Below are 11,722 nucleotides of genomic sequence, written 5' to 3' on the forward strand. Positions count from 1 at the left end.
GTCTTCTCCACTCCCTTCCCCACCCCATTCCCCACCCTCACCCCGAGAGAAGAATACTCGGCTCTCCCCCTGTCAGCACGCCGCACTATCCACTATCCTCCGGGGTAAACTTAGGCTATTTTGCTCCCCGGTTGAGATGAGGATGTCATCATTGAGCATCTTAATCTAGAACTGGCAGGTGCATAATCCATCTGTACCCGTCACCCTTGTCTTGCCCTTGCAGATGTTGACAGGAAATTGTAGTAGTGCCTCCCTCCTCAAAACACAGCATTCTGGGTGAGCACATTGGTAGGGGTAGGCACTCAAGGTGAAACCTACTTACTGTCACTGTATGTGGGATCCTGGTCATGTGCTCCCCCTCCCATCTGTAGGTGTAGTTCTACCTTTACAGCTTCTTAAGCACTAGGGGTTCAGGATATATTAGGCAGGTTTAGAAAAAAACAACAAACTTTCCTAAAACTCAACTACCAACTCACCAAACTAACTCCAAAATATGCCAGGCACCTACCTTTACAAACTGTTAGTTTGTCCTTCCTTTCCCCTTTTTCTCTTCCATCCCCCTCACCCCACCTTTACCTCCCCATCTTTCCCTCAGTAAGGGTGGTGGTTGTCAACGTCCAAAAAAAAGAGACTTTGCTAAGAACCTAATGAACCTAGGAGGCGGTGGATGTTTTAAGAAACTTCCGGAACTAAGGTGAGGTCAGTGCTTCATCTCAGAATGACTTTTTAAGAGCCTCAGTGTACTTGCGTCCATTTCAAGGAAATGCAAACCAAGCGCTTCTTACCGGTTCTATGCAGCTCCATGCCCTTGGGTGTCCCCTGTGCTACCTGCTGGTGCCATGGACTCAAGGCCTCTGGGCTTGCCTCCTGGGCCATGATGGAAGGTACAAGAAGTGAGAGTGGGACCTGAAATATTCCCACCCAATATCCGGCTGCTGGCCCCTTTAGATTCTGCTTTATATGTGCTGTATAATGCAGTCTGCGAGGAAGTGGAAGAAATGAGGAAAGAAGGGGGAAAGGAGGGTGTTAGGCAGAGTAGGAGAAATGGCTATGAAGGTGGAGGAGGAAGGAAGGGAGAGAAAAGGAATGGGGGTAAGAAAGAAAGGACATGAAGTGCTGTCCAGATTTTGTGACCCAATCCTCACAACACACCTGGGAAACATGCATAATAATTATTACGGTTGTACCATCCTTTCCTCTGCTGAGGGAACAGAGGCTAAGAAAGTTTAAGGGAACCTTAAACAAAGTTTAAGGAACTTGCTTAAGATCATAGCTAGCATATTAGGAAGCAAGGATTTGAACCCAGGTAGTATGACTCCCGAACCTGCTCTTCCTACAAAGAGTGAAGGAAGAAAAGACATTCGAGAGATGATAAAATGAACATTCTAAAGAAGTTTGAGTATCTTTGGAAGCCGGGAAACAGAGTTAGCACTATTAAAAAAATCAGAGGAAGGACTTTGGAGATCCTCTAGTCTAAATGGATTATTTTCAGAGGATGGAACTGATGCTTATAGAGGCTAAAATATTCCTCTGTAGTAAGAATAAGAGGGGAACCACTTTTCCTCCCTACCCTAAGTACTGTCTTCATAAACAGACCTCTAAATAGTTGGGACGGGGGGGGGGGACGGGATGGGGGAGTGGGCATCTGGGGAACAGAAAGAGGGCTGGGACTAGCTATTGCAGTCGTTGCCCTCGAAGAGTTAATTTCGAGTGTCAAGGTACCAGGAGCTTTCTCCTCTGCCTCCTGGGTGGGGGTCCAGGGAGGCCCTGGAGCGAATGCATGGGGTTCATTCAGTGACAGTGGATCAGCCAACATTGCCGGTCTGGCCACATGGACTGCTTGTGTTGGAGAGAGCGTGCCAGGACAGGCATTCCATACAAGCAGTCATAGCATTCTGCATTCTTGGAAGGGACCATCACTTAACAGGAACGTGGATGGCTTTGTTATGTCTTATCTCCTAATCTGCAGTTGGAGGTTTTCCTTCCTTCTGCAGGTGCTCTCATTTCCTTCATTATTTGTTTATTAGAAAATCTTGTGGCCTTCCAAAGTCATTCTTATGCTAAGGAAGGTCGAATGTGATAACATATTTGTGTTGGCCAAGAGTGAGGACATAGCAAATACCGAAAGTCACATAATCATGAGTATAACTGAAAGTGGTGCTTCACGGGTAAACAAAAGCTCCCTGCCCCCCACCGAAGGGGGCCCACAAAAGCTTCAAAAGCACAGAGAAAAGGCTGCTGCTACAAATCTGGTTGCTTGAACGCTGTGGAAATTGTGGCTGGAACTATTTTTAAGGTTTAATTCAGAGATGTTATTGGTCAGACAGCACTTCTCATGTGAAATGAATGCCTGAGAAGGTCCAGTCTGGACCAAGCTTTGGGCGTGGGAAAGGAGTTCTCCATTCATTGACATCCCCGAAGCCTAGAGGAAAAACAAAGCAACACTGAGTGGTGGGCCAGAGGAGAACCTACTTTATCCATAGCTCCAATAACTAAAGGAATGTAAAAGCAGATCAACAGAGACACCAAGCCATCATTTCTGGCCAGGCACTATTCAGATGACTTTCTTATTTCTCGTACATCTTCTAAACATCAAGTTGAGAGTATAAGTCCACATTTCTGTGCAATTATAAGGATCTTATACCCCTAGACTCCATGAACCTCAGTGTAAACATCGATTTTTATCATTGCTTTACCATGAAATTTTTTTAAAAATTGAAATAAATTATTGTCATATGAAAATATCTTTCTTGAAATTCTAACTTTTTATCTATGACCCCAGTACCTTAAGTGCCATTCAGATGAGTACTATTTTTTATAATCTGACTTACTGCTAAATATACTTAAGATAACAGCAAAGGTCACATAAAATATGCATTGTTAATAAGCAAAAGGATGGTAAAGAAAGGTAAGGAAAAAGGGAAATAAGGAAGAGGGCATAAATTATAAGCAGAAAGATGTCCAGTGCACAAAGTATATACCGTGAAGTCCTACACACCTGCTAAGGGTCAGCCACAATTTATTTCAACACTTCCCAGCTGCCAGCAAGAACGGGAATGAGTACTCAGCTGGGAGTGTCCGTGCACTAAGAACAAAACAACTGTTTCAGAGAAGCAATGTTGTTTGCAGTAGTAAGACTGCAAGGAAACTCCTCTAGGGAAGTCTCAAAGAAGTAGTCCCCGTGTAGTGTAACAAGCACTGTCTTGAACTCATTTGTTCATCCATCAAATCTCTATTGAGCTCCCACTAAGTGCCAGGCAGTGGGTGGGGAGCTGCGGATACAGAAGGGAGCAAACAGAATGGTCCTGCCCTCTCAGAAGTTAAAGTCTCCTGGAAAAGAAAGACATTTGACCAAATCATCACAGAAATTAATACACATATCCAATTGTGACAAGGGGCCAAAAGGAAGGGGTGGTGAAGAGAATCGGACCTCACAGTGCTCTTAAGGTAAATCTAGCATGGGTATCATGGGCCTGTTGGGAGTCACCAATGTCTCACCCTCCACATTATTTTGAGAGAAAGACACAGAAAGTTTACATTCTGCAAGCCTCCAATTAAGTAGTGTCGATGAGAGGCTTTGAAAATTACAACACACTATTTAAATACAATAAAACCTTAGACTGCGAGTAACTTGTGCTGTGAGTATTCCACAAGACAAGCAAACATTTCTAATAAATTTTAACTTGATAAGAGAGCTATGTCTTGCAATACAAGTAGTACATGATGCTGAACGTCACCTGATCACAACTGAGCCGATGGTTCTTGAAATTTGCTTTGATATACAAGCGGTTTGGATAACAAGCATGTTTCTGGAGCAAACTATGCTCGTAAAGCAAGGTTTTACTGTATAAGGTATCTGGTGTTGTTTTTTTTTTTAATTTTTAAAATATTTGACTGGAATGTAATTTATATAACGTAATACTGGTATGTTTCAAGTAAAACTCTCAAGTAGCATTTGTGTGTGTGCGTGTTTATTTGAGTACAGTTGACACACAATGTTATATTACTTTCAGATGTACAACATAGTGATTTGAAAAGTCTACACGTTATGCCGTGCTCAACACAAGTGTAGCTACCATTTGTCACCATACAACACTGTTACAATGCTATTGACTATATTCCCTATGCTGTGCCTTTTATTACCATGAGTTATCCATCCATAACCCGAAGCCTGTACCTCCCACTCCCCTTTAAATACAAGATATTTGAATTAGGGGGAAAAGTGTTCTTTATAGCTAAAGAAAAAAGAAGTAGTCTGAATAAGTAGAATGTTATACAATTCTGATTAACTATAATTAATCAAAATACTTTAGCCATTATAATTTAGCAATTCAAAATAAGTAATATAACTGTATAAATGTTACCTAAGCAGTGCAAAGCAACCATCATTCAGCTTTTTAATTACTTTGACCACATATTTAAAAGAATGCCAATAAGGGCGCATGGGTGGCTCAGTCAGTTAAGTGTCCACCAGGTCACAATATCATGGTTCACGGGTTGGAGCCCCACATCAGGCTCTGTGCTGACAGCTCAGAGCCTGGAGCCTGCTTTGGATTCTGTGTCTCCCTCTCTCTCTGACCCTCCCCAGCTTACACTCTGTCACTCTCTCTCTCTCTCTCTCAAAAATAAATAAACATTAAAAAAAATTGTAATAAAAATAAAAGTATGCCAGTAATATTTGCTACAATGTGATTACAAAATAAATTGGCTTCTAATTTTTAAATTGTATACTGATATATCAGTTTAATCTATTTCTATTTTGTTACACTAATGAATCCTACGTAATAAGAAATGGTTCATGCAATAGCAAAGAGCTCCAATTTATATGATTTTACCAAAAACATTATTTGAACAAAGTAAAAACTATTTTTTTCTCTATCCCATCTTCCACTTACAATGACTTTCCTTTTCTAAACGTATAAAGTGCCTGAAATTTACATAGTGCTTTACAGTTTTTGGAGTCTTTTCATAGATGCTACTGAATTTATGCCATTCTGCAAAGTAGGCTAACCAGAAAAGTGAGGCTCAGAAAGGTTAAGTGTCAAGGTCAAATAGCTGGTAAGGAGCAAAGAGAAGGTGGATGCAGCCACCTGAACTTCAAATGAGGATCCTTCCACTGTAACACTCTGTAAATGACCTACCAAACTACCTAGAAGGGATATTGTACACAAGACATGTACATTTGCTCCAATGACAGAAGTAAAGATGGAGGGACAGTCTCTCCTAAGTTCAGACCTCACTGACATGTATGTAGCCTGAAGTACTTGGATCAGAGTCCTTTCACAGAAAAGCAGGATTAGGGATTTTGTTTTGTGGATTATGTGCTTTCTGAAGTGCTTTGTGCCTCATCTCTTTGGCCATGGGAGCTTCACCAAAGTCTCACCCAGATCTTGCTCAACACTGGGAGACAGTAAGCACCAGTCATACAATCCGGGGCTCATCTTCCCAGGGATAATGCTTGCTTTTACCTCCACACCAGATAAAATAGACTCTCTGCATCCTGGCTTCCTTCTGTCTTTCCCTTTCCACTAAAAATCCTTGGGGATGCCTTCATGATGATCCACATGTATGTGGAGTTGGTCACAGAATGGAAAAAATGAAGAGAGACTTGGCACAGTGAAACTATTAGGCATGTATAAATCAGTCTCTGTTAGATAAGCAGTCTCTAGCCATTTTGTTGAGGTTTTCACATTTGTTTACTTTGTTGGTAAACACAAATAGAGACGAACAAAATCACAGAGAACCAAAAGTCTTGAATGAAAAGCCAAATAGTTCCAGTCCCCTCTGGTTGCATCTGTTCCTTCCTCTAGATATGCAGGAACGTCAGCAGACATTTCAAATCTGAAGGTGGACAGAAGTAAAGCTTCCACACTGACAGAGGGAGGACCAGGCAGGGCCTCACCTGCCCAGCAGAAGCAATACAGAGATGGCTTTCAGAGCTCCGCTATACAAATGCTCAAAGTCACCCATTTCAGGGCTGGTTTTTATAGAAGTGACAAAGGGACAGGGTCTAGAGGGAAGATTCTATTTGTCACCAAAGATTTCCTTTTTAATGTTGTATGAGCCACTGAGCTAGATGCTGAAAGGAATCCTTAGAAACCAAAACCATAGTGTCTATCCTCACAGAAGGCAGGGTCTTGCCCTTTAACTACTGTCCTGAAATCTCAGAAGGGAAAGTCCAGAGGTCCTCTTGAGAACTCACCATTCTCAGAGGTGACCCTGCTTCTAGCTAGTCATAAGCAACAGGAATTGCAGCCGTGTGGCACAATCTCCTCCTCCCTTTCTATTTTTGCTTTTCTAGGGGATTCTGGGGTTACTCCTCATAGAATTTCTAGAGGAAAAGAGAGTTTCTACATCGGTACCTTCAGGGACGGAGGGGTGGCGGGGATCCTTGTTATATTTCTTTCCCTTTAGCAGTGGTTAAGTGTATGGCTTGAGACTGAGTCACACCTGAGTTTGAATCCCTGCTCTGCTACTTTCTAGCTGTGTAAATTGGGACAAGCATCTCAACCTATCCAGGAATTCTCTGTAAAATGAAAGAACTAAAGTAGGGTCAGTGGTTGCAGAGAAGGCACGAGGTGATCCAAGTGAGCGCCCGGCAGGGTCTGACCAGAGAGGGTGAAGTCGTCAGCACTGTCACCCTCACCTGCCCCAGGCAGTCTCCACTAGCTCACCTTAAGCTGCCAAAAACACAAACACAGCCTAGGGCCCTACTAACTATGCATTGACTCCTTCCTGTAAGCAACCTTTTCTCAAGCACCAGTCATGCACTTTTGGAAAAGGTCTGGGAAGTCAGTATCTTCCTTCAAAGAATCTCAATAGGCTACATATTCTCTAGTCTCTCTCTGCTACCTTTTTTCCAGCTGAAGACATGCGTTCTTCTGATCAGTGTTAAGAATGGTATTTTAGAATGCATTGTGATATCGGATTATAGACGAGAAGGCACTTCCACATCTGCTGTCTCGTGCGATTCTTAACAACGATCCTCCGAAGTAGGGCAGTCTCCCTAGGAGGTGCAGAGAGACTTCTGACTTGCCCAGAGTCACATGGCGGGGCAAATAGCAGACCAGGAATTGAACCCAGGTGACCCCAAACAGAGGTCTTCCATAACAGCCTGAGGGGTCAGAGATGGGCTTCTCGGGTTCTTCATCTGCAGGAGGGCCCGCTGCACACAAATGCTCAAGTAAACCCCTGGGTCCCTCACGAATCCATTAGAATGCAGGTGTTGTAGGCCCTGCTTACAAAACAGACCTATTCCTCTGGAGTGAGGGAGTAAGGCATCTCAGCAGAAATACATTTCACTGTCCCCTCCAACCCAGGCCCCATCCACATGGAATGCCGGGAAGAGCTAAATAAACAGATTTAACTGACTTGCATGTTTTCCTTGCCAAACATTATAAAATGAAGTAATGGGCAACCTGCATTAATTCTGCTGGATTCTCAGACTTTCCTTTCTCCCCCTGAGGAATGGAAAATTATTTGAACGAGATGGGAAACCAGCTTTTCCTCTCTCTCTTTCAAAACTTCTCAAAACACATTACTATGCAACTGGAAGCCATTCAATTCTACTAAGTCATTAAGTTAAATCATCTGCACACATTTTCTCAGAAGGATGAGTTTGCATGGTGGACTGATTTCATAGAACAGTTGCATGTAAACATCTCCAGGGAAAACCAGATGTTGGTGACGCACCAGTACCTAGTTAGTCCTCCAAAGAGTATGGCACTGGTTCTGGACATCATCTTTCCAGGAATCCTGCATCCCAGGGTGGAACTTCACTCCAGAAACCAGCTGGTGGGCAGTTTTGTTCCCCCTCCCCTCACTAATGCTCTTTGCTCACAGCTCTGTAGCACTTAGGGCAAAGAAGGCAGCCAGGCCACCCAGTGTTGCCCAGCTAAGATCTCTGGAAATCCCAGGCCTGAAATTCCACAGAACCACAAGGCCCCTAAAGGGATGGGAGAATAAAACCCCTGGACCCACTGGTTATTCCTATACATCACTCAGGGAGGTGGGCCCCAAGAACAGAGGGTCCACTGGGAACAAAGACCTAGTAATTACGGGTCCCTGAAGGCACAGGCCTGGAGAGCCTTCAAAACAAAGGGAAGAAGGGAAGGGAGGGAGATGTGGCTAAAATGACCCCGGCCAAGAACTCAATAATGAAGTTACTTAATTACTTATTACGTGTTTTACTGTAGTAAAGGCTTTATGTATAGATCACAATAAACATACAACACAAAGGAGGGGCGAACTGTAAGGACTTAGTCTAATTAGTGAAAAGAACATTAAGCAGCTGACCTTGTAAATACTTGCTTTAAAATCTAAAACTTAAAAAACATGTTACAAATGTCTTCCAGGGTCTGCCCAGCTAGAACAATAGGCCACCAATATAGCATTCCTTTACCACTGTTTGCAATTGAGTAGGGGAGCACAGCATGTCCAACAGGGGATGGCCTCAGTCTGGAAGCAATAAGCAATGTGTTAAGGTTTAAAGGTACGTTAAAAACTCAGATGCCCTGGGAACCAAAACAGGGTCCCAGAAAATTGAGTGATGTCAAGATTTTTCAGTGGCGGCAATTTCCACCCTTACATTAAAGACATGGTAACACCATGTTTTAAAGGCTGGATATCCATGGTTATGCGTAAAAAAGGAACCAATAAAGTTAACAAATCTATAGGTCTAGTGCTGTGGGTGAAACAGAAGTAGAAGCCACCAGCTCTCCCCTGAAAGAGCTTCCAATAATACTAAAGCAAACCTAGGAAAATAACGTACTGCCTCTGGTGACGGTACTTCCCCACCCCCAACTCCCCAGTTCTCAGTTCCTGACCTGTGTGTGTGAAGAACACCAAAAGCCTTCCTCTCTCTAACTGTAATTGACAGCAATAACTTCTGCTTGGTGAGGCAATATGCTTTCTCCATCCTTCTCACTGATTGGACAAAGAAGCCCAAAAGTATCTAAAGCAGCCAAGGATGCTCTTCCTTATAAAAAACTAAAGTTTTCAGACATTTCTCAACAGAAGACTCAGCCCAGTATGCTTGGCCATACACAGTATGATTTCAGATCCTTGTAACTTGCCGAGATGTGGAGATTCAGATGAATGGAGCTACACAGGAAAGGAAGGTATTTGTATCTGCAAAATTTAAGGTGGGGCGGAGAGTGTGTACCCAGAGAAAGTTATAATTTTAACTCAAGGTCAAAGCCCCTGACAACTAAAATAATAATAATTGCTTACCTTTATTGCAAAGTCCAGAGTCCATAACAAGATTTCAAAGAGACAAAGAGGAAGAAGAGGAGGAAGGGAGGATTGTTGAGTTTGACTTTGTGCCAAGCCATGTTTTATATGTTTGGCCATTATGAAGGCAAATAGTTAAACTTTGTAACTATCTTATCTTCATTGTACAGACGAGGACACCGAGATTTAGAAAATGGAGCTAACTTGCCGTATAGCAGTCACACTAGGATGTACCTTCCTTTCCCTGTAAGTGGGGCTTGCTCACTTTCCCTCAGCCCTGTTATCTGGCAACTTCCTCCACCACCCACTGGTACTGCCATAAATTGCCCTTCCTCAGAGGGTACACATTCTCTTCCACCTGTCTGCAGATATCCATGCCAATGCCTCCCTCCCTAAGTTGTTCTCCTCGCTTCTTAAATAGCAATCATTCCATTCTCTCCCTCACCACCCCTCAGGCCCTTGCCCTCTGGTGTGCCATGCACCACAACCCCAAGCTAGGCTTTTTCCCAGGTGACATCTTCAGCCCTCCTCTCTCTCTATTTTAGTCCTGTTGCCAAGCCTTGGTTGAGACACAAATGAGAAGGGCCAAGACCAGGGGATGGGCTAGCTGCTAGGAATGCCTGGGCAAGACATCAGAGCGTGGTTCCATGAGGCCAAAGAGAAGCCAGGGGGCATGGCCGGAGGAGCCCAGTAAACCTCAGAGAGAATTCACAAACATCACTGCTGCCCCGTTCTTCCTAAGTGGGCTGCAGAAAACAGCTGAGAAAACTTGTTTTTTAAAGGAAGGAAGAGGAAGAGGAAAGGAAAACAAAGGAAAAAAAGAAAAGAAGGAAGGAATGAAGGACAGAAGGATAAGAGATAAAAAAAGAGGGAGGGAAAGTTTTCCAGGACCAACCGCTGGACATTAATCACCAGGTTTGAGGTAAGGCCTGGGAATCTGAACTGCTACCAGCTAAGTTCGCAACCCAACGCAAATGGACCCATTGCATGGTGTTCCAGAAGCCTCAGACAAATCCGAGATCAAAGCTCAAGGAAATTACCAAGGAGACAAAGCGTGAGAACCACAACAGGCCTGTGGTCTTTCGGGACACTGATTTCTTAGTCCACTCCTTCTAAAGGCCCAAGGGCCCCCCGGGTCCTTCCATTACTCGATTCGCAATCCCACCCACCTTGACAGTTGTCAGTTTGGGTAGCGCAGAAGCTCCGAGAGGAGGCTGCGGTAGGAGGCTGCCTCTCGTGAGGACAAGGATGTCACAACACTTTTCCAAGCTTCAGGCCAACGCCCCTCCCAAGCCACCAGATGTTGCAATTGGACTTATGCCTGCAAGCGTCCAGCACGGCTCAAACGGGGTTCTCAGCCTCCCCATTCATCTTGTGGGGCAGAGGAAGATGGAACATGGGATCCTGTTGGCAGTGGCCGGGAGGGTTTGCAGAGCAGACAGATGCTAACCTTCCTAGGTGGGGTTCAAGTGGTTTGTAGTAAAAGGCGAGTGAGCAGACAAAAGCACTCTGTACTCTCCCTTCAGCATGATTTCTTTAAGGCAGGTTTTCTGCTTGCATATTCCCCAGTTCTTTGTCCTAACTAGGAAGTGTCTGAGCCCCATCTTTGAGAGTAACCTTACATCAGTTCTGGTCCTCACTGAGTGAAGCAAAACACCACAGTCTGTGTGGGGCATGTGAATTGTGCATTTGGGTGTTTCTCCTGGCCTGGGTCACCACGGATGTGCTGGAGTTCTTGGGAAGGTTTTGTCATTCTCCCAACAGCTAGGGTTCATTATCAAATAAATCCAGTTCATTACATCAGCCAGGCACGAGACACCTGGGGAAAGTGCTACTATGTACGTGCGGCAATTATCTGGCATTTTCTGGGGCTCTTCTGTTTCCTTCAGCCCTCTGTTGGCCTCTCTACTTTTGTTCCACGTCAGATGAAGCCTAATATCAGACATCTGGAGCAAGTTTAAAATGTAGGGAGGCACCTTCAGTGACACAAAATAACTATACTTTATTTCTTGCTAACTTAGGTAGCAGAGGGACTCAGGTCACAAGTCCAACTTCTGGAACTCCTGAACTTGCCAATTCAAGTTCTCTAAGTGGGCTCAGGGCTCAGTGAGGCTGTCCTCACCTTTACTGATCTACTCCTCAGGTTCTGCTCCAGTATGGATCTTCAAGTCGCCCCATGCTAAACCCTGGGAGACGGATAATTGTCCTTTCTGCTCTGGGACTGCCTCTGGGGCCAAAGCCCTGGCATAGACAGTGTGCGAGGACCCCTTCTTAAGCACCCACCAGGACCTCACCCCCCATTGTGTCTCCAATCCTTCCTTCCTCACTGTTAGATGAAGTCATATTTCCTTTAGAGCTGGAAACCAGCCATCATTTCCAATTCTGTGGCTCGTAGTAAACGCTCTGTGTTCTCAGTCCACAGGGCTTCTGATGCTAAAAGCAGAATGTTTAGAATTCAAAATCCTTATTTTCTCTTCTAAGGCCCCAGTTC

Source organism: Panthera tigris, chromosome B3 (genome assembly GCF_018350195.1).
Source record: "Panthera tigris isolate Pti1 chromosome B3, P.tigris_Pti1_mat1.1, whole genome shotgun sequence".
NCBI classification, from domain to species: domain Eukaryota; kingdom Metazoa; phylum Chordata; class Mammalia; order Carnivora; family Felidae; genus Panthera; species Panthera tigris.